We start from the raw sequence: 6,000 nt of genomic DNA, 5'->3' as shown, positions 1-6,000 counted from the left end.
ACATATTTACAATTTATTAGTTTTTTGTGTTCTAAAGTTGTATTCCAATAAATATATATTATGTTCTATCTAAATATCTTGATTATTGTATCATAAAGATGCTTAAATGTCTGATGTTCACATTGTACTACAATAAATTTTGCACTTAAACATAAGCAATATATGTGGGAGTCGGAGTCGGTGTAAGGGAAATTGAGGAGTCTGAGTTGGAGTCGCAGGTTTGGCTTACTGACTCCACAACCCTGCTTTTTGCACAACGCAAACTTTATTTTTTGTTAGATGCAAAAAAGAAAATGATTGCAAAGATGAAAATAAACATTAAATTTGGGGCCTTCTATATCATTTGATTCTTGGCACCCCAGCAGATCATATAACAATAATGCAATCTCAAGCACTGCCGATACTTTTAGGTAGATGTGCAATAGAAGCAATGAAGAGGCCTCACTGCTGACGTGAGGGCATGACCCCATAAAACAGCTGATGGGCAGGGGTGATGAGGTCAGACCTCCTTCTATCAAACTGATAAACTATCCCCTATGCTAAGCATGAGCTATCACTATTGTGTTCTTGGAATAACCACTAAAACAACAAACTTCTGGCTGCCCGCAGTCACCACCAGCGGGTGCTTATTGAAAACAGATTCATCTCCGCGTTCAGTGGGAGTTGTTCTACCTCAGCAGTATGTTCAATCTAACGGAAGTGACATCAACTTTCTTTGGAAAAAGAGATGGGATCAAAGCTTCTCAGTGTGGCATAGAAAATCCCATGATGAAACACAGACAAAGTAATTTTACAATATTTTATTTTCAAATCTGGAAATTTACTTTTACAATTTTACAAGAAAAAAATTAAAACTTTTTTTTTGTTTCATTCTTTGACCAACAAATAAAAAACAAACCAAAAAAAAAAATCCTACTAGAGCAGATGTGTCCCATATTTTTCTGCAGCTATTGATGCTTGGAAAGAATTTGTACTAAGTTAATCAGTTATCCCTCTGAAGAGTCCGATCTGAATGGAGGTCGATTTGAGCATGTGTCCTCCGCTCCATTCATCTCTATGGGACTGCTGGAGATGGCGCTGCACTTGTCTGGCTCTGTTAACTTCCTAAACAATAAAAGAAGCAGCCTCACGCATGCATGACCGCTGTTTCATTCAAATGGGAGACACAGGACCCCAATTCTCGTGACATTTCCTTCCCTCAAAGGAGAAGCCAGCCCTGGCCCAGCCTCGGACTAGTCAGCCAAGATACGTAGTCACCGGCCGACTTTTCTAAATATGTTTCCTCCAAATTCCGCAACGTTTCAGAGTAGGACAACCTAGTCTGCAATCAAGTGTATGATTCATGCTATGAAGGCAAACTTATTTATTTTTTTAGAATTTTCACTTCAGTTATTTGTTTTGTTATAAAGTGGTGTCAAAATCTGTGTGCGTATGCATATATTACATATAAAGTTTGAAAAATATTTTTTGAACTCCTGAAAAGGAATACTATTTTTCAGAAATCTACTCCCCCCCCCCCCCCACCGGGACAATTTAAAAAAAATTAAAACAAAAAGCAATATTGCTAAAAAATAAAAACATTTCCATTACAATCCTTTCTGTTTGATTGAAGTACCAAAAAACATGTTTTCGAGTCATTTTTTTGGTGATAATAAACAGCATAAATATTTATCAAAACACAAATAAACAAAAAAGTCGCTTACAAATGAGTCACGTAAGTAAAATAAATAGGCCGTAGTATAAATATGCGTAACAAATAGATTTCTGAGATTCAATCTTTATATACATTCTGAAAAAATAAACAGGTTTGTTCATTTTTCTGTTTAAGCAACAGATAACAAAGAGGCAAGAACAAAACACACCAAGACCACACGCACACGTAGATGTATGCCGATACACAGACGTATTTGTCGGCATACTGCACCATTTTCCAAGTTGCATGAATAGTTTTATTTATATGTGGGTTACTTTTTCTATTTTTTATTTTTTTTTTATTTTTATACAAAATGTCCATCTGCAGGAGTCACACGATAGACTGCGCTGGAGCCATGCGGCACACTACAATCCCATATGTTTCATCGTCTTTGCAACACTGATACATGCAGACATTTTGGCAACAGTGATTGACAGTGATCAGAACAGATAATCGCTTGCATTTTCCCTTATTGGCTTTCATCGATGGCTGTGCAAGAGGTGGCAAAAAGCTGATGCATCCAAAAAGAAATTCCTTACTTGTAGATTTTTGGTTTAAAGTGCACCTCTGCTTACAAAACGCCATCACTAATTGAATTCTGAGCTACTTTGTCAGGTATATTACTTAAGTTTTGGTTTGATCCTGGATATATAACATTTTCTGCCTGCCTAAGTAGGCGTTATTTGCGCCTTTCAAAAATCTCTGTGAATGTGGAAATCGTCAGCAAGTAGCCTGAGTGTAGTTTGTGGCCATTGCATAGTAATTATGTAAAATGATTGCGCCAAGGAGTTGAGAAATCTATATCCCTGGTCTGACTGTAATGTTTTTGATAAATTGGTTAAGTTGAGCAAAAAGAGTCGCAGAACCTTAGTCCAGTGACCACATCGGTAGCCCGTAGTCACTGGATCAGAGCCCTGCAAGCGTCCTCCTGCCTGACAGTATGCCCGCTGCCTCCTCTGATTAGTATGCCACAACATGGTGAAATACTTGTGGCGTAATGCACACAAGATGTCACACTGGAGCCACTAATCAGAAAGATGTCAGCAGCTAAGAGGTTTACAGGACTCAGGCTACCGAAGTGGCCTCTGATCCACGTTCCAGTAAATCGCTTTGCTCAAATGGAAGCTCTTTCCTTGTCAATCAAAACTACAATTTCCTCTCTCAGCCCAGAAAATGTCTTCATACTGCAATTGTAGGTAAAGATCTGGCTGATCGTTAATTGTTGCCTAATGGTCTGGGCCATAAATCTATAGCTGGTCTCCTGCTGGGCAGCACACATCGCTGCGTTTGACAGCGAGAGACCAACGATCAGCGAGTTCCCAGCACCATACAGCAGACGCTGGGAGCTGGTATCCAGGGTATCCGTGCGGCTCTTAGATACCTGCTGTTTGCCCTGGATACCAGTGTGCTCGCTGGTCCTGATCGCTGGTGGGTCTGCCTATGTGATAGCTCACCAGCGATCAGCTAACTATGTCCCAGCGATCCCATCCACGTCAGATCGTTGGTGGGATCGCTGGGACATTGACGTGTGTAACGGGGCCCTTAGACGCCAAATATTTGGTAACATGCAGCTACTAGGTTAAAGTCAAGTGCTGATATTAAAAAAGCTGCTTACTTTCACTAACAGCCCCAAACCTGTGCATGGTTGTATATGGTACTGGAGTTCAGAACCATTCACTTCAATGGGACTGAGTTGTAATACCAGAGAGAACGAACGGTCAGCGGTGATGCTATTTCTGAAAGAAAGCAGCCATGTTTTTCTAACAAACTCCTTAAAATGTTGCTGTGACTTTCTGCTGAGAGAGTGGGAGAGAGAGCGTCCTTACTCATATTGTGGACACAGAGCCGTTCACATGCAGAGACTGCAAACTGTGAAATACTGAAAAAAATAAAATAAATAAAAGTAAAAAAATAAAACACGGGGGCAGATTTATTAATGGTTGCATGACACCAAAGGGGGAGAAAAGATGTTAAATTTGGCAAAAATTGCACTAAAATGATCGAACCAGAGCAGTACACAATATAAATGCTAAGCACACCCACGTCATCCCATGGTGATTATACACGTAACAGTGCAAAAAGTAAGCACATATGGCACAAACATTGAGAATGGGTTAGCCACGACCCTCTTACACACCATACATGATGCAGAAGATTAATAATGTCTTGTATTAATATGGCAGATGTCATGGGCGGTAAATTAAGCGCTTTTAACCCCGTTCTGGCTGTATGTATGAGGCTCTTTGAGCTAAATGAGGAGGTTACGGATCGCGTTCACCTTTACGTGCAGCAGGAAGCAGAGGAGACGTCACCACTGTTGGACATTGTAGGCACCGTATAAAAGTAGCTCTTTTAACATTGATCTGTAAGAAAACGTAACTTTATTTGAAGCGAATTGGCAGTAATATCTGTACAAAGACACGCTTCTTAAAGCTGCAGTGAAGGTTTATTTCAAGGAACCCTGCATCCGACTCCGGTGTGTTAACACGTTACCTACACAAAATGCGGCCAATCTGTGGGCTGCCAACACTGGCAAGTAACGAGTGACCTCCTGTAATAATATCATTAGAGAGGTACGAGGCACAAGGTGTCTCTAATGAATCAGGAGGCTTTACAGCTCACGGAGTATTTGTCACCAGTTCTTGTCCTCACTGATACTGCCAGCATTGTGCGGTCCTATATATGGCGTATACGCCATCCAATACAGTTGTTGACAAAACAGGACCGTATATCAAGGATGATAATGTTTATACCGATTCCTAAGAAACAGTATATATTTTTAGAATGCTATGCAGTGGGGTGGGGGATCGAAGCTTTAGAGGATATGTCCACCTTTGAAAATTATATAACAGTCTAGACTTTTCTTCACGGTGCCAATGTGGCTTTCCTTTACAATGGAAGCCACAATGCTCTGCCATGCCTCTCATATGAGCAGTATCAGCAGCGTCAGACAGATCTTACGGTATTTATAAGGCCGGGGTCACACTTGCGAGTGCTATGCGAGAAACTCGCGCCTCAATACCCGGCATTGCCGCCGGCACTCAGGACCGGAGCGTGTGGCTGTATGTCTTTCTATGCAGCTGAACGCTTTGGTCCAAACCGCCGGGTATTGAGGCGCACTCGCAAGTGTGACCCCGGCCTAATGGAATTTATCAAGTTTTGGTCTGTTTTCCCATCAAGACTTTTTAGGCTAAAAAGTATTATACAGGCACATTCTGCATTGAGTGACTTAGTAAAAACATTACATTACTTATCCTGTACTGATTCTGAGTTACATCCTAATTTATACTCCAGAGCTGCACTCACTATTCTGCTGGTGCAGTCACTGTATACATACATTACTGATCCTGAGTTACATCCTGTATTATACTCCAGAGCTGCGCTCACTATTCTGCTGGTGCTGTCACTGTGTACATACATTACTGATCCTGAGTTACATCCTAAATTATACTCCAGAGCTGCACTCACTATTCTGCTGGTGCAGTCACTGTGTCCTTACATTACATTACTGATCCTGAGTTACATCCTGTATTACACTCCAGAGCTGCACTCACTATTACTGGATCATGACAGATATAAAGCACAGGTAACCTTTTTTTTTTCCCTAAGCTGTGCTTAAGGTGGGTTTTTGCCCCTGGTGGCCCTTAGGATTATTGCACTGTGGTGTTTTTTTTAAGTTTCCCCCCGGTGGTGGTGAGCGTCATTGCACTCTGGTTTCTTAGTTAAGTGCACATGATTATACTGCAGGTGTGATTGCTGGCTCTGCTATAAAAGAGTCACAGGTGTTGCAATCAGTGTTGGTGATAGTGTTCATTTCAACCATCCTTGGTGGAGGAAGGAGCTGGAGAGCAGCTCTGACAGAGCTTGGTGGCAGCGATTCAGGAGGAGAGCTGCATGCTGGTGGTGGACTCTGTTGCCAGGAGCAAGTGCAACAGAGTAAAGCTAAGTGGTGTTTCCCTGTTTGTGTTTTTCCTTAGTGTGCATTAGTGCAGCGGTGGGGCCAGTGCCTGCGCCACACAGCTCCCTAGCAAGGGATAGGTGTAGGGTGTGCTAGGGCGACCGGTTCGTGATCGGCGCCCGGTGCGGAACCGGTATAGGGAACGTTAGGAGTGTTAGGGACACTGACTCAGGGGAGTGCATGAGGTCTCCATGTCCCCTGTCCCTATCGCAGGGCCCACTGTTGTAACCGTTTCCCTACCCCTTGTCTTGTTGTTTTAGTTACCGGCCTGCGAGCCGTGTCACAAGGGACAGTATCACGTGCCGCGTCCTGTTGTTTTAGTTACCGGCCTGCTGGTCGCGTCACACAG

Source organism: Dendrobates tinctorius, unplaced genomic scaffold, assembly GCF_039654945.1.
Source record: "Dendrobates tinctorius isolate UK_male_01 unplaced genomic scaffold, ASM3965494v1 ptg000041l, whole genome shotgun sequence".
In the NCBI taxonomy this organism is placed as follows: domain Eukaryota; kingdom Metazoa; phylum Chordata; class Amphibia; order Anura; family Dendrobatidae; genus Dendrobates; species Dendrobates tinctorius.
This window is presented reverse-complemented; position numbering follows the sequence as displayed.